We start from the raw sequence: 25,535 nt of genomic DNA on the forward strand, positions 1-25,535 counted from the left end.
TCGGGGTTGGAATCAGGTTTCTCTATTTTTATACCTTTTCCCTTATTATTTTCTTTTGCTTTATTAAATTGGGTCGAGGTAATTTCTATAACATCATCGGAATCCTCGTCGGGATCCGATTCATCGGAAAATTGGTAATCTTCCCAATATTTTGCTTCCTCGGCGGAAACACCATTGACCATTATTAACTTTGGTCCGTTGGTTGAGGATTTTCTTTTATTTAATCGAATTACTGTAGGTATCAATATTTCTTCCTCCGGAACCTCTTCTTCTTCCAGTTCTTCCTCTTCCGGTTCCTCCTCTTCCGGTTCCTCTTCTTCCGGTTCCTCCTCTTCCGGTTCATCCTCTTCCAGTTCCTCTTCGGGAATTTGTGAATCTTCCCAAAATATATTCGACTCTTCATTATTATTAGGTGAATCGATGGGATTTGTACTAGTGGTAGACATGTATCACAAAATATCAAACACATTAATAGGTTAATATATCACATAATTACATGTTAATAATATACAGTTTCCAACAAACGTGTTAAGCAATCATTTTTAAAGAAAACACGGTCGAAGTCCAGACTCAGTAATGTATCCTAACAAACTCAATAAGACACACTAATGCAAATTTCTGGTTCTCTAAGACCAACGCTCGGATACCAACTGAAATGTCCCATTCATATTGATTATAAACGTTCCATATTAATTGATTTCGTCGCGAGTTTTTGACCTCTATATGAGACGTTTTTCAAAGACTGCATTCATTTTTAAAACAACCATAACCTTTAATTTATCGATAAAGGTTTAAAAAGCATTACGTAGATTATCAAATAATGATAAAGGTTTAAAAAGCATTACTGTAAATAAGAAAGATTTCTTGAGGTTGGATGATCACTTTACAAGATTGAAAGTAAGCTAGCAAACTTGGAAGTATTCTTGATTTTATGAAACTAGAACTTATAGAATTTATGAAGAACACTTAGAACTTGAAGATAGAACTTGAGAGAGATCAATTAGATGAAGAATTATTGGTATTTATAGATATCCCGCCCACCGTACCCAGTCAAGCGTATGTGGTTATATATAAATACGTCAAATTATAAGTCTGTATATTAAATCAACGAGGTATCATTTAGTTAATATAAAACCCATTAATAGCCCATAGTCTAATTTCCACAAGTGTCGTTCTTTTATCCAAACCCCAATTATGGTCCAAAGCCCAATTACCCAATTTTAATATTTAGCCCAACATCATGATTACTTCGGCATTAAATAAGCATAATAATAACTTAGCTACGAGACATTAAATTAAAAAGGTTGAACATAACTTACAATGATTAAAAATAGCGTAGCGTTACACGGACAGAATTTCGACTTACACCCTTACAACATTCGCTAACATACCCTTATTATTAAAATTTAAAATTAAAATTAAAATTAAAATTAATATATATATATATATATATATATATATTATACGAGTGAATGAAGAAGAAAAAGATGATATATGATCAACCAAAACCGCGAATTTATAGGCATGTGGCCAACTATCTACTGCCATGCGATCGCATGGATTTAACACTTCCAGGCCATGCGATCGCATGGCCTGCTTTTCCAGCTCACAGGTCTTTGTTTGTTTATTTGTCGACGTTTTAATAAATAAATATAATATATAAATAATTTTAAGAATTATTTAAATATTATATTATATTTATGTGCATAGTTGACTTGTAATTTTTAGTCCGTTGCGTCGAGCATTGAGAGTTGACTCTGGTCCCGGTTCCGGATTTTCGAACGTCCTTGCGTACAATTTAATATCTTGTATTTTGCATTTTGCTTCTTGTACTCTTGTAATTTTGAGACGTTTCTCACCAATAATTTGAACCACTTTGATTGTACTTTGTACTTTTGAGCTTTTTGGTCGTTTGCATCTTTAATTCGTCGAATCTGTCTTTTGTCTTCACCTTTTATTATTTAAACGAATATCACTTGTAAATAGAACAATTGCAACTAAAAGCTTGTCTTTCTTGAGGGATAATGCTATGAAATATATGTTCATTTTCAGCATTATCAAATATTCCCGCACTTGAGCGTTGCTTGTCCTCAAGCAATATAGTCTTGAAATAAAAATACTAGAATCACTTCTTTATTCTTCACACTTTGTACATCAGTGATTTCTATACGTCGGTATGAACAATGGTAGTAACGATGTGGTTTACAGTCCCGCATGACTATAAAAATTTAGATCCTTAAGGAAATTGGATCTTTATGAAAATATTTGATCTTTTGAAAATACGATCTAGCTTTTACCCTAGATAAGTTTTCCGGAATAACCCTTCACCGGTGTTTGCAAAATGTTTTTGTGGGTTTGGTGGGTTTCAGATTTGAAAATTTTAGCTCAAAACTTGCGATTTTGTGTCACCCACTTGCTAACCTTGTATTGGGAAAGCAATACGTCCAGTTTACTTGCTCCGTATATTACCTTTCGGTAAACTACCGTCCGGTTGTAAAAGAAAGCATTGAACAAGCAACTGTTAAGGCAATGTCCCCTGACATACTTTTAATTATGGTCTATAACGTGTCGGATGCAATTACTATCCTTTGTAGGAGCAATAGTAAAGCTCACCCTATAGTTTTTCGGTTTGGCACAAGGTCCTGTCTTTGACCATGCTATGCAACCACCGTTCTTACGGTTAACACCCGATTTGGTTCAGGTGACCTAATGAATTTCAGGTGAATTCCTAGAATTTTATGTTCAATGGTAATGAACGCATTAAAAATGGATTTTCAGAAAACAAATAGGTTTGTAATTTGATCAAAATATTTTCTCGTTCAAGCTCGAGTTTAGATATCATCAAATTCCATGAGTTTGTAATTCTCAATCTTTAAGGTCAATTTCTAGGATTGAGTAATATCAGGCTTAAAAGCTGATTTTTAATCTTTAAGGAGATTATCCTTTTCTGGGGATCTGATTCATTAGTCTTATCAAGCTAATTTGCATGGCGTCCTCCCCATTTTACGAGACAGATCCTCTCATGGTTAGGATAAGTCTGACCACTTGGCGACCCTGTTTGATGCTGAGGTCCGTGGATTTCCTGCTGATTTTAGAGATGACTTTTCTAGATTTTTCGTCAACCTACAGCTGGTCTGGACGAAAACTTCCTGACCTAAATCAAGAAGCGCGTTTCTTTTTCGGAAGACTTTACTTCCTTTTAATGATGGAATTGATTCATCATGTAGATCCATCTTTCTTTCAAATATATTATAAGAAATTGGGTAAAACGGTTAATTTTGTCCAAAATAAAAGTATCCTCAGTTATTTGTACAAAAATATGTGATATATGTTCAAAATAACTTGGTAAATTTTTCCCACACTTGGCTTTTATTTTCCTTTCTTTGCCTTTTTATTGTCTTCTATTCCATTTTAAATGAATTCTAACATTTTGGGTTATTTCTCAATTTATGTCCTTTCCGAGGTAACAATAATTTCGGTGTTAACACCTAGTTTTATCGTTCATAAATATGTATAAACATGATTTTGAATTCATTTAATTGAAAATTTTGAAAATTTTACTAGAATTGGGTAGTCATTATATAAGACTAGGGCTGTTCTTTATTATCAGAGAGTACTAGATTCTAATACAACTACTGCATTACTAGTATTTTTAATGGTAACCAAGTGTATAAGTCAAAAATTTTTAAAATCCGAAAGAATTTAACCCCTTCCCATACTTAAGATCTTGCAATGCCCTCATTTGCAAGAAATCAGTAACAATTTTAAATTATTGAGGGTGATTAGCGTAGAAAAATGATTAAATTTTACCAAAGTTTCCAAACATATTCGCATTTGTTTGCTGAATGATAAATGGTGCACATCATTTGTTCATTCCGTCTTGTTGTTACATCATATTTTTTTTTTCATTTTTCGTCAAAATCAGTAGCTTTTGCTGAACTTAATGCCAGTCTTTGAAAATGTGTTGTTTTACCCTGTTGTGTACAATTAACAATATACATACATACAAATATAAACATGCATGGTAATTTGAAATGGGACTTTAAATCCCACTTTCAAATCAAATATGAAATATTAGTACCAAATAATAAAAATATTAAACAATATATTAATGTATTTCAATATCATATGTTTAAACATAAATAAATAAAAATTATAAAAAGATAAAAATCATAAATCACCAACAGGAACTATATCAATCTGGGTAGGGGTTCCAGTTCATGTTGTCGTCTGGGTTCCATGGTTGGTGATAGGTGTACTGGTAGGCCTGATTAGGGTCGTAGAGAGTATATGGTGGTCTCATCTCGGGCTGGTGTGGAGGATAGTAAGCGGGTCGGGTCGGTACATAGTGATCCTGAGGTGACAGCCGGCTCATAATCTGACGCTGATGATAGTCCCATCTATCATGCTGTCGTTGCCTGGAATGCTCGTAATCATTCCGGACTTGCCACTGCTCCATCCGACGAAATCTCTCCGCGTTTGCCATATCTACCTCATCTACACGCTGGTAGACGTCAGTCATAGCCTCCCTAATGACATCCCTAATGTCATCCGCTTCCTCCATTTCCTCATCTGAAACTCTCTCTACCTGAGGATGACTACCTTCATAGGGTACTGGCTGGTTGCGTCTGCTCTTTAATACCTTAGCACCTTGATAGACCTTCAATCCTAAAGGCTTAACCTGTTCCCTACATTCCAAAAGTAGACCCCCTTGGTCCCTATCTACACCCAAATACTCTCCAATGAGAGTAACAAAAATACCTCCTCCTATTATCCCCCCTTCCTGTATTCCTTCCACCATTTTAGACAAATAAAAACCAACACAGTAGGGGATATTAACAAAGCTTCTTGGGTCTCGAATACACTTTAGGTAAAATAAATCATGTAAGGTCATTTTCTCCTTGTTGTGACCTCTCTGTGTAATCGAGTTAGCCAGAAATCTATGAATTATACGAAGTTCGGCTTTATTAATATGTAAGTAGGAGTGTTTTCCTCCCAGTGTAAAAACATTATATTTTGACATACGCCTCCAAACGGCGTTCACGTCAAAATTCCTATCTACCCTTTCACCACGATAAATCAAATTCATACAATCGGGTAGTAGTAATTCACCAGGAGTATATATCTGTAAAGCCCTGGCCATGTCCAACATGGACATCCTGTACATCCTACGACCAAGTATAAATCTAAGAAAACTTCTATCATCTAATCTATTTACATCTACATTTAACGCTATAGTACTCATCAGCTCAACACACCATTCCTTATATACAGGCCTACGAATGGTGAATAGACGTTCCCAACCGGTAAAAGAAGAACTGCCATACCTTTGAATCAGATGCTCCCTAACTGAGTTAGCTAGTTGGACCCTTTCCAAAGGATCCCAATCGATTACCCTTGGGACTTCTACATTTTTCGGTAGCAGTTTGAATTTGTTACTTTGATATGCCGGGTAATCCCTCCAGCTTCTATCGAATCTCATATTAGGATACAACGTGTGTTCAGGAATTGTTGGGTATTCTACTGGTGGATGCATCAGAAATACTGTGAAGGCATCAACAAATTGTAGCGGATCATAATAAGGTACGTGTTGATCAGGCTGTTGTTGTGGTTCCTGTTGTTGCTCCGGTTCAGGTTCTGGTTGTGGTTGTCTAGATGATGATGATGAACCTCCAGTTTCAGTATTAGTAAATCTCTGCAAAAACACATTAAACACAAAATTTGTGCATCCAAATATGCATTAGTGTTAGCAAAATAACAAATTAACACAATTACAATAACATGTTGAATCAAAATTAAACTTATACACATTTTCATAATTTTAACAATTCTACACTTTTTCAAATAAGCATATATGCAAATGTATACAAAGTTCATAAGCATTTAACTCAAATAACATGTTAAAACAACCTTTACTAGTAATTAAACAAGTTTCAAATGGCAATTGCATCAATTTAATCAAGTTCATGAATTTTATACCTAAAAAGTCCACTTTAATTTTCAAAAATCATGTTTAGGATCAAAGTTTGGATCATTTAGCTACCTAAACATGTTACACTACTTAATTTAGCAATAATTCATGACAAAAATCGGCCATAACCTGTTTATATCAAAATGCCCCAAATTGCTCAAGAACACAAACCCTAGATTTCTAAAAATTTTGAAGTTTTTGGCTTCAAATCATGTTAAATAGCATCAATCTAGGTTATACATGCATAATATACTAACAATTTAACTCTAATTACACTAGAAACTAACAAATTCAAATTAGGTAAAATATAGCTCAAGAACACTAAAAATTAAATTTAAAGAGGTTTAGGGATGAAATTGTTACCCTTTTTGATAAAATCCTTATTAAATTTATGTTTAGAGCGAATTGTAGCGAGAAATTTGGTTGATTTTGATGAAAAATTGATGATTTTAGAGTGGATTTTGGAGATGTGCTCGTATGTATGTGTGTTGTGGGGGACAGAAGCAGAACCGACTGCCTTTTAATCCTGGCCAATTTTTCAGCTCCATGCGATCGCATGGTCCTGAAGGCCAAATCCCATGCGATCGCATGGGGTTCGGGTACAGTAACATTTTGCTTTTTTTTTTTTTTTTTTTTTTTTTTTGTATAAAAACCTTATACTAATGAAACATATAATTAATTAAAAATTAAAATTTTGTTTCTTTTTAGGATGAGGGCATTTCGGATCGTTGTCCTAGTCCGTCCCTCGACAAAATTTTTAAAATTTGTCATTTTTTTTAAGCGCAGTTTTAAAAGCAAAGATTTTTTTTTGTTTTTTAAATGTTTTTGGCATACTTTAATTCAATAAGATTAAAAATAATGATAATAAAAGTTCTCGTCCCTCCCTTGGGTAGAGCAATTTCGGTTTAACGACCTAGTTTTTAACTCACGACGAATTTTAAAAATCAATTTTTAACTTAGCGAAATAAAGTAAATTTTTGTTTTTAAATTCACACCAAACTTAAATTTAAAATGCATAAAATTTAAAATTTATATTATTAAAATTAAAAATTCATACCACACTTATATTATATTTTTGTTTTTATACATACAAACTTATATTAAAAATATTAATTTTTCAAATATTTACAAACTTAAATATATATTAATTTAAAAAGTTTACAATAATAATTTAATATTAATATATTAATTTTAAAAATAAAGTAAAAATTAAAAATTAAAAATCTTTTTGGTCTTTTATCCCACTTTAATCAATCAAATATTATCAAAAATATACGCCCCTCTTTTCGGTAAAGTAATTTCGACTATATTACCTAGTTTTACTCCTGATGAATTTTTGAAATATTTTGGGTTGATTGATTAAATATATTTATACCTTAAGAATAAACGGTAAATTTCGCAATGATGTAATAAATTTTTGTATGATATCAATAATTTCGGTTACGCATACCTAATTTTATTGAATACCAATTTAATACTTTATAGCGAACGATTTAGCGTTTATTATCAAAAGGTTAAAAGCAATAAAATAAATAAAAACTGTACATACTTACCTGTGAGATAGAATTCTCAGTGACTTACTTTAGCCCACTCATAAGATAGTCGGACTAATTGGTTTTCCATAGCTACATAGGCATAACCTCGAGCATTCAATGATTTTTCTTCGAAACATATGAACGATCCTTCTCTGCATAAAGTAACGAACTCGGTATTGGAATATGTCAGATTCGTCGAGCATTTTCCTTCGTGTGACCATTTTCCGCATTTGTGACATCTTTCAAGGTCTCGTGCTCTTCTTTTCGCTGCGGATTTTGATTTTCCTTTACCAAAATGTAACTTATTATGATCGTTTCTGAGTTCTTTTCTTACTCCGTCCAATTTGGCTCTTATTACTGACACCAGGTCACTCGGGAGTGTGTCATTATTACGTTTAGTGATCAAAGCGTGTAGCATTAGACCATGGTTCAGATCAAAGGAATTCTTCATCTTGTAAAACCTAAAAAAATAAAAATTCATAATGGGGGGAGAAGACTAGTTCTTTAGGGTCTGCTAGGGAAAGACCATTCGGATTCCATTCTCAAGAACTACACGAAAACAGAATATCTAACTCTAACAGAAATACATATTACCCTAAAAAGATTCGAACCTCCCCACACTTAGTTAGCTGTGGTATCGAATTTGTGATTAACTTCATTGTCAATTGGCTCATCAACAACTTGTATATCTTTGACTTTTACTTCAATCCATTTGTTGATTTCCTCCGTAACTTTCACAAATTCAACTAACATCGCCTTTTCTTTTGGAGATAAATTGGATATTAATCGGTTACATAACTTAAAGTTTCCCTTAATCCTAGCATCGTGAATCCGTTTATAAAGTTTCTTCGTTGAACTGTTAAAAACGGGTTCATCTAATTTCTTATCATCAACGGGGTTCTTTGTGATCAGATCATCATTAAGTGTTTCTTCATCTTTCCCACACTTATGCATTTTTATTGGTTTAACAGTTTTGGTTGGTGGAGATCTAAACTTTCGGTTCACAAAGGTGATCGATTTATCACCATCCCTAAGTGTCATTCTACCTTATCTTACATCAATGAATGCCTCGGTGGTTGCTAAAAATGGGCGACTTAAAATTAGAGGAATATCAAGGTTTTCCTCCATATTAATCACTCTGAAGTTTGCAACAAAGGTCAAACTTCCCATGTTAACAAGTAAATTACTTGCTATTCCAACCGGGTGTTTAATGGTTAGGTCAAATGATTGAACACCTATTTTTGTTGGTTTTAATTTACCCATACCTAATCTTTTGTATAAGGAAAGAGGCATAATATTTGCACTTGCTCCTAAATCTGCGAGTCCATTATATACAGCACCATCATTAAGCAAGCAAAAAATGATAAATTCACCCGGGTCTCCTGCTTTAGTAAGTCGAGTTGGTTTGTAAACCTTTTTTGGGTGTTCTTTTCTTGGTTCTTTCACTTCTATTTGAACTTCTTGTTCACATTTTTCTTCGTTTTTTGGAATGGGAGGTTTGTATAAGAATTCTTCTTCATCACTCCAATTTGAATCCTCCCTATTTTCCAATTTTGATTTTTCATATGTTGTTGATAACATATTTATGTTTTCATTTTGAAGGTTTTCTTGGGTGGTGAAATTATGATTGACTTCATTGTCAACTTCCATCAGATCATGTATGTAATGTTTAACTCTGTGACTATTAACTTTAAATTCAATCCCATTTGAATTTATTAACTCTATTGTTCCGTATGGGAAAACTCTTTTGACTATGAATGGTCCAGACCATCTTGATTTCAATTTTCCAGGAAATAGCTTGAATCGTGAATTGAAAAGAAGAACTCTGTCTCCTTCTCTAAATTCTTTTGAACTTCTGATTCTTTTATCATGCCATTTCTTCGTTCTTTCCTTATAGATTAACGAATTTTCATATGCTTCATGTCTTAATTCTTCTAATTCGTTAGTTGACTTAATCGTAGATGTCCGACTTCATGTAAATCAAGATTACATGTCTTCAAAGCCCAAAATGCTTTGTGTTCAACTTCTACTGGAAGATGACATGCTTTTTCGTAAACGAGTCTAAAAGGTGTGGTTCCAATTGGAGTTTTGTAGGCTGTTCTAAAAGCCCAGAGTGCATCCTCCAATTTCATGGACCATTCCTTCGGATTTGATCCTACAGTTTTCTCTAGAATACGTTTTAAAGCTCGGTTGGTATTATCAACTTGTCCACTTGTTTGTGGATGATAAGCAGTGGAGATTTTATGAGTTACTCCATATCTTTTGAGAACTTTCTCAAGTTGATTGTTACAAAAATGAGTACCCCGATCACTTATTAAAGCTTTCGGTGTTCCGAACCTTGCAAAAAGACGTTTTAAAAAGTTGACTACAACTCGTGCATCGTTAGTCGGGAGAGCTTGTGCTTCCGCCCATTTAGATACATAATCAATGGCAACGAGAATGTAGAGATTATTATGAGATTTTAGAAATGGACCCATAAAGTCAATACCCCAAACGTCAAATACTTCACATACTTGAATGACATTTTGTGGCATTTCATCACGTTGACTTATTTTTTCGGCCCTTTGACAAGCATCACAGGATTTGCAAAGAAGGTGTGCGTCTTTGAAAATTGTAGGCCAATAGAATCCAGCATCGTAAACTTTTCTTGCTGTAAGTTAAGGCCCATAATGCCCTCCTGTTGGTCCTGTGTGACAATGGTTTGAGATTTGACTAGCTTCATCTCCGAATACACATCGGCGTATTATTCCATCGGGACAACTTTTAAACAAATGTGGATCTTCCCAGAAATAGTGTTTTATATCACTAAAGAATTTCTTTCGTTTTTGGTACGACAACCCTTTTTCAAGGAATCCACATACTAAGTAGTTTGCATAGTCTGCAAACCATGGAATTTCATTATAATCTATCTTCAATAGATATTCATCAGGAAAGTTGTCTTGTGTTGCCGATTTATTTAGAACTTCTAATTCAGGATTTTCAAGACGAGAAAGATGATCAGCGGCGAGATTTTCTGCTCCCTTTTTATCTCGGATTTCAATATCGAACTCTTGTAAGAGTAAGATCCAACGGATTAATCGTGGTTTGACATCTTGTTTTGAAAATAGGTATCTAAGAGCAGAATGGTCAGTATAGACCACCGTTTTAGCTAGAACGAGATATGAACGAAATTTGTTAAAAGCAAAGACAATAGCAAGGAGTTCTTTTTCAGTAGTTGTATAATTCGTTTGTGCTCCTTGTAACGTCTTACTAGCATAATAAATAGGTTGAAATCGTTTTTCAATTCTTTGTCCTAAAACAGCTCCCATTGCAAAATTACTTGCATCGCACATTAGTTCAAACGGTAGATTCCAATTTGGAGTTATCATGATCGGTGCATTAGTGAGTTTTTCTTTAAGAATATTAAAAGATTTGATGCATTCATCTGAAAAGATGAATGGAGCATCCTTTTCTAGGAGTTTTTTCATAGGAGTGGCAATTTTAGAAAAATCTTTTATGAAACGTCGGTAAAAATCGGCATGCCCTAGAAAACTCCTAACTCCTCTAACATTGGTGGGATGTGGAAGTTTAGCAATTACATCTACTTTAGCTCTATCCACTTCAATTCCTTCCTTTGAAATTTTATGACCAAGAACGATGCCTTCTTTAACCATGAAATGGCATTTCTCCCAATTAAGTACTACATTTGATTGTTCGCATCTAATAAGCATTCGTTCAAGATTAACTAGACATGATTCAAATGTATCACCGAAGACTGAAAAGTCATCCATGAAAACTTCCATGCATTCTTCTATCATGTCGTGAAAAATCGCCATCATGCACCTTTGAAAGGTTACAGGGGCGTTGCAAAGTCTAAATGGCATGCGTTTGTAAGCAAAAGTACCATAAGGGCACGTGAATGTGGTTTTCTCTTGATCCTCGGGTGCTATTGGAATTTGAAAATATCCGAAAAAACCATCAAGAAAACAATAGTAACTGTTTCCGGCTAATCTTTCCAACATTTGATCAATAAAGGGTAAGGGAAAGTGATCTTTTCTGGTGGCGTCATTTAATTTTCTATAATCAATACAAACACGCCATCCTGTTACAGTCCTAGTAGGAATAAGCTCATTTTTTTTTCATTTGTGATGACAGTCATGCCACCCTTCTTAGGTACGCATTGAACTGGGCTTACCCATAGACTATCAGAGATTGGATAAATTAAACCTGCATCAAGCAGTTTAATAATTTCTTTCTTAACAACATCTTGCATATTCGGATTTAGTCTTCTTTAGCGTTGCACATACGTTTTATGACCTTCTTCCATAAGGATTTTATGTGTGTAATACGAAGGACTTATTCCTTTAATATCATGAATCTTCCATGCAATAGCTGGTTTATGAGCTTTTAGCACAGAAATAAGTTAAGATTTTTCATTTTCAGTAAGAGAAGACGATATTATTACAGGTAATTCAGTTTCACCATGTAAATAAGCATATTCCAAATGGTTTGGAAGTGGCTTTAACTCTAATGTTGGTGGTTCTTCTATCGATGATTTATATCGATATCTGTCTTCCTCTTTTAGCATTTGAATTTCTTCTGTTGTTGGTTAATATCCATTAGCCATAAGTGTAGCTAACATTTCAGTTTCATCAATTGGTTCAGTTCCTTCTTGTAATGACCCTGGATTTTCCAACGTTTATTTATTATTAATTAATATTAATACTTGGTTTTATTGAATGTATTGTTTATATACATTTACTTGTTACCGCGATTAACTTTTGAGTGCCTGAAACGTCTTTGTGACACACGTACATTACACGAATAATATTTTCGAGTAATATTTACATTCATGATTAAGTTTTATTAATCATTTTAGTTAACTAAGGTTATTAGTTAACTACTTGGGCTTTTATTTGGATTAATTTATTAATTAATGGAACTTGGGCTTTTATTAGAATTAATGGACTTAAGAGCCCACCCTACTTCTTAAATGGACTAGTTAGCCCATTTCTTTCATTCAAGTATTACTTGAGATGGAACTAGATTAATTATGTATAAGGAATCTTGTTACTAGTTACTTGCATCTTATCCCCATGCAAACACCTCTTATGACCAATTTTTTAAGACTATTACATGCATGAACTAGTGGATACTTCTCCTCCTCTTGATTCCCTTCCAAACCTAAGGCCTTATGCCCTTGAAGTGTGATTTTTGGTTTCAAATTTTGATTACACATTACTAGCATTCAACTCCACTTTTCACACACTCTTACTTGCACTCTTTCTCTCATCTTTCTTTTCTCTCTAACTTTGTAAGTTGCAAGTTTATTTCTCTTCCTTTTTCCTTGCAAAAACCGTAACATACACAACCCTTAATCATCATCATCTTTTGTTCTTTGTTGTTAATTATTTGTAGTTGTTAGTTGTTGTTATTTACTTACATGTTATCAAGGATCAAACTTACTAGTTTGTTCTTCTTTTATCTTGTATTTACAAGAACACTCAAGAACATAAACTTACTAGTTTATGTTCTACCTTTAAAGTTTTAAAGATTGTAAGTTCATGGTTGTAAAAATCATACTTGTGAATCATGTTTGTAAACTTTAAAGTTTACTCTCTTAAAGATCAAGCTTTGGTTGAATATTTAAAGTATGAACAACAATGAACTAGTTACTTGCTTATTTTAGTTTATTACTTCATTTCTTGTACATTTAAATTCATGTTTGTTGTTAAATGGTCAAGTATTACAAGTTAGTCTTGATCTCATACTTCTTGGAACTAAAAATTAACTTTAAAAGTTCAAGAACATGGAAGTATAACTTTTTAGTTATAACTTCATACACTTGTGATTAGATTTAACTTAATAACTTTAGATCTAGACTTTTGGGTCTTGGATCTTCAAGATCAAACTAAGAACTATGTTCTACAACTTAAGATCTTGATTAGTTAGTTTATTTTCAAGTTTGAAGTTCTACATTTCTTTTATATTTCATGTATGTGTTAAATCTAAGACTTTGATGTAACTTTGGTTCATCAAAACACTTGCAACACTTGATTGTGTTGTGCTACACATCTTAGACTTGCACTTGGGTTATGATGGTCAAAACTTGGTAAAGATGATGTAAACCCATCAACGAGTTGTACACTTGAAGCTATATGCATCAAGGATGAGAACCGTGATGAACATCAAGCACCAAAACCCACCGGAACCTACTGTTTTGCTGTTTCTGGGTCTGATCAGTAAGACCTGGGCTGCTGTAACTATCATTTTCAGATATCTCTGTTCGATTATATAACTTTTCATATAGGACTCGTCTTAATCCGAGTTACGTTTTAGGATTTATGGCCCTCCGATCGTCGCTATGTCCTTTTAACGTTGTGCAGAAATTTCTGACCTACTCGCACTTAGACCGTCGCCACAGTCAAACAAAGATGAGTTTGCTTCTGTAAATTTTACCACACTTAAAGGACTCATAGACAGAGCCATGGCCACTGGTCTCACCTTATTTCAGTAGGTATTGAGGCCGTGGTGACTGACCGAAGTCAGCCCTTGTTTTAAACTCTTTCCTTGAACAAAACTTACTTTACACCTTTTGGTTTAATGATGAATGATGATGACCCTTAAGACCTTATTTACATACTTATAAACCTATTGGGACAATTTAATGACTTAGTGATATTTGACTTAGGTTGAGGACCCGTTTGAACAACCTACATACTTGCTTATTTCCCGAGTCATACGTTACCGCTACTTGATCATTGTGAGTTATAGCATTCCCTTTTTACTTTAACTTATTTTGGAAACTGAGAATACATGCGGATTTTATGTTGTACATACTAGGCACGAGTACTTAAACTTATATATGTGTGGGTTATACAACGGCATAAACATTCCCTTTAGCTCGGTAACGTTTAATCATTGGTTTTTGAACCGTGAACGCGAATCTTAGATATGGATCCATAGGGTTTGACATCCCCACTCGGGCTAGTCGCGCTAGCATTTAACGAGTGTTTAATACTTTGTATACATACGCACTTGCCAAGTGTACTTTCAGGGGGTATAAACGTTAAGTTAGTTACCAAGTGCCCACGGTTAAACATATACTTTATCATACTGATTTGGATTACTATTTTGAAACGCTCTTTGTAGCACTGAAATCTCGTGGCCTACCTTACATTACTGTTATACTTAAACTATAGCTCACCAACCTTTGTGTTGACGTTTTAAGCATGTTTTTCTCAGGTGCTTAAGGTTTGCTTGCTTCCGCTGTACTAGTCATGCTTTGTAGACACCCGCTGCACTTATTAGAGATGTCACCGCATGAAACGTTATTTTGCATTCAAACATGATACTTTTGAAACGATATATTTGTAATGACCTATGGGTCACGTACTATTTCTTATGCTTGCTATTCGTAGAAGCATACTTTTGGGTTGTTAAACATTTGATGTTGGTTAAGACATCACCTTTATCATGAATGCAAACTCTTTTGAAACAGCATATAGTGTTTGACCTTGTAATGATCCCGTTGTTGATGGTCCGTACATGTTGATTTAGTATGGGGCATCACATTTGGTATCAGAGCATTGGTTGTAGGGAATTAGGTTGCATTAGTGAGTCTAAGACCGACCCGAGTAGAATTCACTAATAGGACTAATCTACAACTTACTAGTTTACTTGTTTTTGCGGAACTTACTGCATGCTGCTGCTTACTTTTACTGCTATATGTCGTACGCTACTACTTGTTTTCACTACTGCATGCTATTATCTGCTTTCGATTGCATGCTACTGTGTTATATTACTACATGTTACCGTTTACTACTACTGCATGCCACTACTTACTTCTACTGATGTATGAACTTACTGCATGCTACCGTTTCCTTTTACTGCTATGTAAACTAGCTGTATGCCTTTGGTTACTCTCGCTACTGCATGCTACTATCTACTTTTAACATGTTACTTCGATATGATACTGTTACTATTGCCATGCTTCGTACTACTGTAAACGATCTAGGCTGCTGTAGTTGTTATGCCTGATTACGCGATTGCTACATGTCTATTACTCGCTGTACCGACGTGGAGAACTTATCCTTCCCAGTTCAGATGTTTTCCTGAACTACCTTCTCGCTCGTCTAACCCTAAGAACTAGTAGTGTAATCCACCTTTTACTACTGTTCCACCGTTCCAGAGATCGAAACATTACTTCACGCAATCTAGAAGATTATTCAGTTGACACATACCCTGTACGCTTTCATGACCGTCACTCATCTCTTTCATTCTTCACCACTACTCGATGACCTAACGACACTTCTATACTTAGGCATTGGAGAAGTCGGGAAGGCATCTCCTTTCACAAGGTCATAGTATCTTCTACTGATGTTCAAACACATCGTATTACTACTTGCTACACGTACAACCCGACGCGAGACCCGGATTGAATATCTAGAAGGAACATAACAACGTTACCTGAATCCGAACCATTGAAGAAACTTCGGGACACTTAGGCATTAATACATGATCTACGGAACCTACGCACCCACATCGAGAAACTGTGAGATTAGTTATGTCGATTCTGTTTTGAGATGGCATAGATAAAGCACCGTTAGATGAAATTGTGTAAAATTGGAAGTGATCATGTTACATTGACCATATGGAATGATATTGGAATGAACGTACGATTTAGTACAATATAATGACGCCAGGCCAGCGTGATTATATTGAAGTAAATCATGCAGAAGTTCCAATGTTACTACATGAGGAATATGAGGTGATCCAGGGAAAACTTTGGCGGGGATCACTTGAGCATACGCATTATAGTCTGTTAAAGGTAGGGAAGGATAACCACGTAGCCCAGATACTGTACAAGAAGGGCCTTGATTGCAGAATTGATAACCCGAAAATTTGTTATAGATATCGACACCCTGGACATTTAAGGAAAAAGTCCTCAAATAGGAAAAACTTTGTACTGACTTGCGGTAGAGCAATCGTTATCTCAGTTATGGAAACTCGCATGGATCCTGATTTTAGTTAGGGTACGTTTCATCACAACGTTTTTTTTTTCCCGGAGTTGTTTAATACTATAATGATAGAAACCTTATATCTAAGCACCTTAGAGTTATGAATAATAAGCCATTAACAACCATGAGAGTTAAGTATTCTATAGGACCAGTAAATGGTAAGCTGGCGGAGATAGAGGAATAATTTAAGGTGGTACTTTAAGAATAACAGGTAGGTCATTTGGAGATGACCTCATATTAACCAAACTTGGGAGTTTTGGTGTATTAATTGAAAAGGATTAGTTACCTACACACAGGCATATGTTATTTGAGAAGATTGATAAAATTTTCACGGCAGTATAATAAGATTGGTTGGAATGAACTTTAAGATTAACCTAAAACTCATCAAGCTAGGAAGCTTTGATGAAATAGTTGGAACAAACTGACTTTCAAGGATGAAAGCGGAATTTATTTTTAATGAGGAAAATTTAGTCGTATACCTCGCAAGAATGGTGAAACTATTATGGGAAGAGATGTAACCCGAAAACTGAACCTTATTAGTTACATGACAACAACCCGAAATCCCATAATGGAAATGGGAAGAAACTCATCACTAAACTACCAGAGATGGTAAGGCGGTTAGGACATCATCTGGGTTATTATTAACCATCTCGCCAAAACTGCTCACCTCCTAGCCATAAAAGAAACCGATACAATGGACAAACTTGCACCCGATACTTAAAGAAAATTGTATTCCGTCACTTCAGCAATTCAAATTCTATATTGAAGATTTCCCAAGAATCTCATTTGATACTCATTCTTACGCAACTCTAAATCCTAACTTATTACGAGGAATTTCTTATTCGATGATAACCACATCGTCCTTCTTACCACGATATTCCTTCTTACCTCGATATTAGTCATACCAGTTCGAATTTTTTTTCTAAAATAAATGAGTGGTTAACCTTCATCCTCATACTCTCCCATTCGTATCTCACTTATAAGCAACAACTTCACACTTAAGCATTTTTGGGTCGAAGGACTTATACCCTACTAATAGTCGTCAATCACATATAAATTCAATGGTTTTTATTACCTCAAATATCACTCGAAATTTTCAAAAGTCTTTTACTCAACCCTCATCAATCTTTATTCCAACTTGCAACCTCCGAAATATGAAAATTTTGTTTGCCAAAATTATACACACACTATTTTACTGTGCAATCCTCTCAAGGTTTTTATAAAAGTAAAATTTATTTTGTTTGCCAATCGTGCAATTTTTTTTTAAATCACATAGGTTATTTAAAATAAAGTAAATGATTACTTATTTTGACTAATACTTGTGAAATTCTACTTTCACTTTTACAAATCAAATCTTTTGCTCAAAAGATATTTTACTTTGAATGGTACGGGTTGTACCTAACCCTAATTTACTAGAACTTCGTTTCTTTCCATACATTGTCACCTTAAACAATTTCTATAAAAATTTTCGTTGCTTGCTATATAAAATTCTTCGTTGCTCACTCGTACCCAAGTCATCGTGAAGACTTTACAACCGTCAAAATTGAGAGATTCATGTGTGTATGTGTTGAAGACACTTCTGCCACATCATTCAGAGCCTTTGAGCATCCACTGACACTTAAATCATTTAAAGATCATTGCGTTACCCCAAGGATCTTATTTGCCACGCCTGTTGGAACAATGCTCTTTCTTACATAACTCTAAGTCCCGACTTATTCCAAGGGATTCTCATTTAGTGGTATTAATACCATCATTATTCCGACTTTAATACTAGTCATAACCTGTTTGGCAATTTGCAAATTCAAGAAGCAATTAACTTCTCATCCTTGTGCTCTATCCTTCGTACCTCACTTTTAACAACGGCTTTGCACGTAAATATTTTTGGCCCAAAGACTTGTGTCCTGATAATTACCAAAACTATATTTATGTCATTAGCTTTCATTACCTAGTAACTGGTCACCCGATGATTCAAAGCTTTTCCACCCAATCTTTTCCAACTCGTAACCTTTGCAATACGAAAAGCTATGTTTATCAAAATTTTTACACGTTGATTTTTACACGTTGATTATTCATGTGGTCCTCACGAGATTTATGGACAAACGAAAGTAATAAAATTTTCTGTCACCTATGCGATTTACAAAATCATATATGTATGTATATAATTAAGTCCACAAATTTACCTTTTCTTATTTTAGTTAGTACGTACTAAGTTATATCTTCAAATTATTTAAAAATTGCTCCTTTATCGAGTTATTCAACTTAAGTCAAATAGTTTTGTGCAAAATGGTACACGTTGTACCTACTTCTAAATTTACTAGGAACTTCGTTCCGTTTATGTAGTCACAACAAACATTTAAAGGTTTTGTTTTTCAAAACTCCGTTAGTTGATTTTATTAAAGGTTTTCGTATTAGACTACACCATGTATGGATCACACTTTTTCTCGCCCTCTATTAAGAGATGAAACTCACTATTAAGATCTTTTGTTAAAAACTCTTGAGCCACTTTGGATGGCGGTTTTATAAAATTTGTTAGAAAATCTTTGCACCCATAAAATGTTCTTTTTAAAGTTAGACATGATAAAAACGCGAGCCAATAAATCAGTTCTCCAGAGTACACTAAATGGTCACCCCTTGTAGGAAAGGCACTAGGTGAGTTTCTACTCTCAAAATTTCACGGCTAAACGCAACACCCCCATAAACATCATCTCTATGAATCAGTATGTTGAGATACAAGAATCATTTTGGAGATTCTTTTCACTCGGAGTAAAAAATTCTTTATGACCAAGGGTTCACGTATCTTCTCATCCGCGCGTTCCCTTAAGTACACGGATAAATTCAGAATGAACCACTCGAAGAGTTCACTCTCGTTCAAAGACCACACCTTTCGTGCGACTTTCTTTCGAAAATGTAATATAAGATGCTTTGGGAACCTATGAATCTTGTTATCCCTTGGGAGGGGACTGCTTAAAACAATTACGACACTGATGTGGATACTCTATATATTTCTTCCTTCATTGGTTGCAACTGTATGTTGCTCTAGTTAACGTTAACCCTAACTTCAACATGTAACTGAAAGGATGAAGTTACATTACGGAACTGTGCTTTTCATTTCATCTAAGGATGGGTTCACCTGCAGTATGGTAAACTAGGTGATATCCTTCATTGTTCGTTCAGACCGTCCTAAAGACACTATAAATAATTATGGCTTGCAAGTTCAATTTGTCACTTTCAACTAAAATTTCAACTCATTTGTTCAAATGAAACGTTCTTCAATATCGGGTTCCTTATGCCTATATCAAGGGGTTTTGTAAAATCTGTGGCTAACACTATCCAGACACCAAATCGCATGGTTGTGATCACCATGTTTTCCATTCTCCCTGTCAGCTTTGTATTATGACATACACGCTCAACATTTTAGATGAGCTTTGAATCATTCATGATGCATTTCACGCATCCAACTTACCGAAGATGCCTGTAGGGCTAAACACACCATTTTTCCTTTTGTGGATATACATTCAGATGACACACTCAGGTTAATCAGTAACGGAATCAATTTGTTGATCACTTAAGACAAGAGACTTAATTAACGGCAGATGCCTATTCTTACTTTCATACATTGAAATACCTTTTAGGGTAAATAACTTACTTCTGAGCCCACGGGCCTCACGGAACTATGATACGCTCCTTCTTATTCGAATACGGTACCATTATTGGACACTCCTTAAAATTTCGGGACGAAATTTTCTTTAACAGGTGGGTAATGTAATGACCCTGGATTTTCCAACGTTTATTTATTATTAATTAATATTAATACTTGGTTTTATTGAATGTATTGTATATATACATTTACTTGTTACCGCGATTAACTTTTGAGTGCCCGAAACGTCTTTGTGACACACGTACATTACACGAATAATATTTTCGAGTAATATTTACATTCATGATTAAGTTTTATTAATCATTTTAATTAACTAAGGTTATTAGTTAATTACTTGGGCTTTTATTTGGATAAATTTGTTAATTAATGGAACTTGGGCTTTTTTTAGAATTAATGGACTTAAGAGCCCACCCTACTTCTTAAATGGACTAGTTAGCCCATTTCTTTCATTCAAGTATTACTTGAGATGGAACTAGATTAATTATGTATAAGGAATCTTGTTACTAGTTACTTGCATCTTATCCCCATGCAAACATCTCTTATGACCAACTTTTTAAGACTATTACATGCATGAACTAGTGGATACTTCTCCTCCTCTTGATTCCCTTCCAAACCTACGGCCTTATGGTCTTGAAGTGTGATTTTTTGTTTCAAATTTTGATTACACATTACTAGCATTCAACTCCACTTTTCACACACTCTTACTTGCACTCTTTCTCTCATATTTCTTTTCTCTCTAACTTTGTAAGTTGCAAGTTTATTTCTCTTCCTTTTTCTTTGCAAAAACCGTAACATACACAACCCTTAATCATCATCATCTTTTGTTCTTTGTTGTTAATTATTTGTAGTTGTTAGTTGTTGTTATTTACTTACATGTTATCAAGGATCAAACTTACTAGTTTGTTCTTCTTTTATCTTGTATTTACAAGAACACTCAAGAACATAAACTTACTAGTTTATGTTCTATCTTTAAAGTTTTAAAGATTGTAAGTTCATGGTTGTAAAAATCATACTTGTGAATCATGTTTGTAAACTTTAAAGTTTACTCTCTTAAAGATCAAGCTTTGGTTGAATCTTTAAAGTATGAACAACAATGAACTAGTTACTTGCTTATTTTAGTTTATTACTTCATTTCTTGTACATTTAAATTCATTTTTGTTGTTAAATGGTCAAGTATTACAAGTTAGTCTTGATCTCATACTTCTTGGAACTAAAAATTAACTTTAAAAGTTCAAGAACATGGAAGTATAACTTTTTAGTTATAACTTCATACACTTGTGATTAGATTTAACTTAATAACTTTAGATCTAGACTTTTGGGTCTTGGATCTTCAAGATCAAACTAAGAACTATGTTCTACAACTTAAGATCTTGATTAGTTAGTTTATTTTCATGTTTGAAGTTCTACATTTCTTTTATATTTCATGTATGTGTTAAATCTAAGACTTTGATGTAACTTTGGTTCATCAAAACACTTGCAACACTTGATTGTGTTGTGCCACACATCTTAGACTTGCACTTGGGTTATGATGGTCAAAACTTGGTAAAGATGATATAAACCCATCAACGAGTTGTACACTTGAAGCTATATGTATCAAGGATGAGAACCGTGATGAACATCAAGCACCAAAACCCACCGGAACCTACTGTTTTGCTGTTTCTGGGTCTGATCAGTAAGACCTGGGCTGATGTAACTATCATTTTCAGATATCTCTGTTCGAGTATATAACTTTTCATATAGGACTCGTCTTAATCCGAGTTACGTTTTAGGATTTATGGCCCTCCGATCGTCGCTATGTCCTTTTAACGTTGTGCAGAAATTTCTGACCTACTCGCACTTAGACCGTCGCCACGGTCAAACAAAGATGAGTTTGCTTCTGTAAATTTTATCACACTTAATGGACTCATAGATGGAGCCATGGCCACTGGTCTCACCTTATTTCAGTAGGTATTGAGGCCGTGGTGACTGACCGAAATCAGCCCTTGTTTTAAACTCTTTCCTTGAACAAAACTTACTTTACACCTTTTGGTTTAATGATGAATGATGATGACTCTTAAGACCTTATTTACATACTTATAAATCTATTGGGACAATTTACTGACTTAGTGATATTTGACTTAGGTTGAGGACCCGTTTGAACAACCTACATACTTGCTTATTTCCCGAGTCATACGTTACCGCTACTTGATCATTGTGAGTTATAGCATTCCCTTTTTACTTTAACTTATTTTGGGAACTGAGAATACATGCGGATTTTATGTTTTACATACTAGGCATGAGTACTTAAACTTATATATGTGCGGGTTATACAACGGCATAAACATTCCCTTTAGCTCGGTAACGTTTAATCATTAGTTTTTGAACCGTGAACGCGAATCTTAGATATGGATCCATAGAGTTTGACATCCCCACTCGGGCTAGTCGCGCTAGCATTTAACGAGTGTTTAATACTTCGTATACATACGCACTTGCCAAGTGTACTTTCAGGGGGTATAAATGTTAAGTTAGTTACCAAGTGCCCACGGTTAAACATATACTTTATCATACTGATTTGGATTACTATTTTGAAACGCTCTTTGTAGCACTGAAATATCGTGGCCTACCTTACATTACTGTTATACTTAAACTATAGCTCACCAACCTTTGTGTTGACATTTTAAGCATGTTTTTCTCAGGTGCTTAAGGTTTGCTTGCTTCCGCTGTACTAGTCATGCTTTGTAGACACCCGCTGCACTTATTAGAGATGTCACTGCATGAAACGTTATTTTGCATTCAAACATGATACTTTTGAAACGATATATTTGTAACGACCTATGGGTCACGTACTATTTCTTATGCTTGCTATTCGTAGAAGCATACTTTTGGGTTGTTAAACATTTGATGTTGGTTAAGACATCACCTTTATCATGAATGCAAACTCTTTTGAAACAGCATATAATGTTTGACCTTGTAATGATCCTGTTGTTGATGGTCCGTACATGTTGATTTAGTATGGGGCATCACACTTCTCCTAAAGAACATTCTCCTGTTCCTTATAATTCTGGAAATTCTTCTAACAATTCTGCATGTGAATCTATAGTTTGAATATAATAACATGTATCATCTGCAGATTGCGGTTGTTGCATTGCTCTATCAACAGAAAAGGTAACACTCTCGTCCTCTATACTTAGGGTCAGTTTCTTACCGAACACGCCTATTATTGCTTTAGCCGTGTTTAAGAATGGTCTTCCTAATATGAGAGGAACTCGAGAATCTTCTTCCATGTCCAGAATAACAAAATCTACTGGAAATACTAAAGTACCAACTTTAACTAGCATGTTTTCCATTATCCCTCTAGGATATTTTACTGATCGATCGGCTAGTTGTATACTTATTCATGTTGGTTTCAATTCTCTAAGGTCTAGTTTAGCGTATAGCGAATATGGCATTAGATTTATACTAGCACCTAAGTCTGCCAATGCTTCTATTGAACTAAGACTTCCCAGAAAACATGGAATTGTGAAACTTCCTGGATCTGAAAGTTTTTCTGGTATCTTATTCAACAGCACTGCAGAACAATTAGCATTCATTGTAACAGCCGAGAGTTCTTCCATTTTCTTTCTATTTGTGATTAGATCTTTCAGAAATTTAGCATATCTAGGCATTCCTGAAATCACATCAATGAAAGGAAGATTAACATTTATCTGTTTAAACATATCCAAGAATTTGGATTGCTCGACTTCTATTCTCTCTTTTCTCATTTTACTCGGGTAAGGAAGCGGTGGTTGGTATGGTTTAACATAAGGTTTAGCCTTAACTGTGTTATCTTCATTAACCTTTTCAACTACCAGTTCTTTTTCTTTATTTTGTTCAGGTTGTGGTTCATGTGGAGTAGGAATAGCTTCATCAGAAATTACAGGTATTTCAGGTGGTTTAAGTGTAATACCACTTCTTGTGGTAATGGCTTTAGCTGTTTCATTCCGGGGGTTAGCATTTGTATCACTAGGTAGACTTTCCGGTTTTCTTTCACCTATTAACCTTGCTAGGTTGCTTACTTCTTGTTCCAGATTTTGAATAGAAGCTTGTTGATTTCTAAATGCTTGAGCATTTTATTCATTGGTTTGTTTCTGAGATGTGAAAAATTGAGTTTGAGATTCAACTAGCTTCGACATCATATCTTCTAAATTTGGCTTTTTATCATCGGTTTGTGGTGATTTATTTTGAAAAATAGGTCTTTGCTGATTGTAAGTATTATTGGATACTTGTTGATTGCTAGGACCTTGTTGGTTGTTGTATGGAACATTTCGGTTATAATTCTGGTTTTGATTGTAGATTGGTCTTGGCGGTTGATAATTATTCTGATAATTATTTCCAGGCCTTTGGTTTATGTATGAAACATTCTTTCTTTGTTCCATTGTTAGTTCAATACTGAGACAATCTTTTGTCAAATGTGGTCCTCCACACTGCTCACAACTAATTCGTATTGAGTGTATATCCTTAGTCATCTTTTCCATTCGTCTCTCGACATCATCTATCTTTGCGAAAATGGAATCTAAGTCATGGCTAGAATTGGCTCTAGCTGCTTTAGATGATCTAACGATATCTTTTTCTTGGTGCCACTCATGTGAGTGGGAAGCAGTGTTATCAATAATTTTGTAAGCATCAGTTGCGGTTTTCTTCATAATGGAACCACCAGCTGCTATATCGATGTCTTTCCTTGTAGTGATGTCGCATCCTTGGTAGAATATTTGTACTATTTAACAGGTGTCTAAACCATGTTGCGGACATCCTCTTAATAACTTTCCAAATCTTGTTCACGCTTCATATAGAGTTTCGTTTGACTTTTGTGTGAACGTAACAATTTCTCCTTGAAGTCTTACGGCTTTAGATGCCGGAAAGAATTGTTTAAGAAAATTTTCAAATAAAACGTCCCATGTATCAATCGCCCCTTCAGGTAACGATTCTAACCAATCTTTGGCTTCTCCCTTTAAAGTCCAGGAAAAGAACATGAGATATATCTGTTCATCCTCCACTTCTCGGATTTTAAATAGAGTGCAGATGCTATTAAATGTACGAGGATGTTCATTTGGATCTTCCTTCGGTGCACCACTAAATTGGCATTGATTAGTTACCATGTGTAGAATTTGTCGTTTGATTTCATAATCTTGCGCATTAATGTCTGGTTTAGTAAATGCGTGACCTTGGCCAGTGCGTTTAGCTCTCATTCGGTCTTCCATACTTAGAGGTTCCAGATTTTCCATGATTGAATTTGTTGAATCTGAATCACTAGAGGATTCTGATTTAATGTTTGGTTCCTCGACAATCTCCGTTTGAATGATTGGTGGTTCCGGAGGAAAGATTAATGGTTCAGGATCTCTGAATTGTCCCTGAAG

The sequence above is a fragment of the Rutidosis leptorrhynchoides genome, chromosome 9 (genome assembly GCF_046630445.1).
Source record: "Rutidosis leptorrhynchoides isolate AG116_Rl617_1_P2 chromosome 9, CSIRO_AGI_Rlap_v1, whole genome shotgun sequence".
NCBI classification, from domain to species: Eukaryota; Viridiplantae; Streptophyta; class Magnoliopsida; order Asterales; family Asteraceae; genus Rutidosis; species Rutidosis leptorrhynchoides.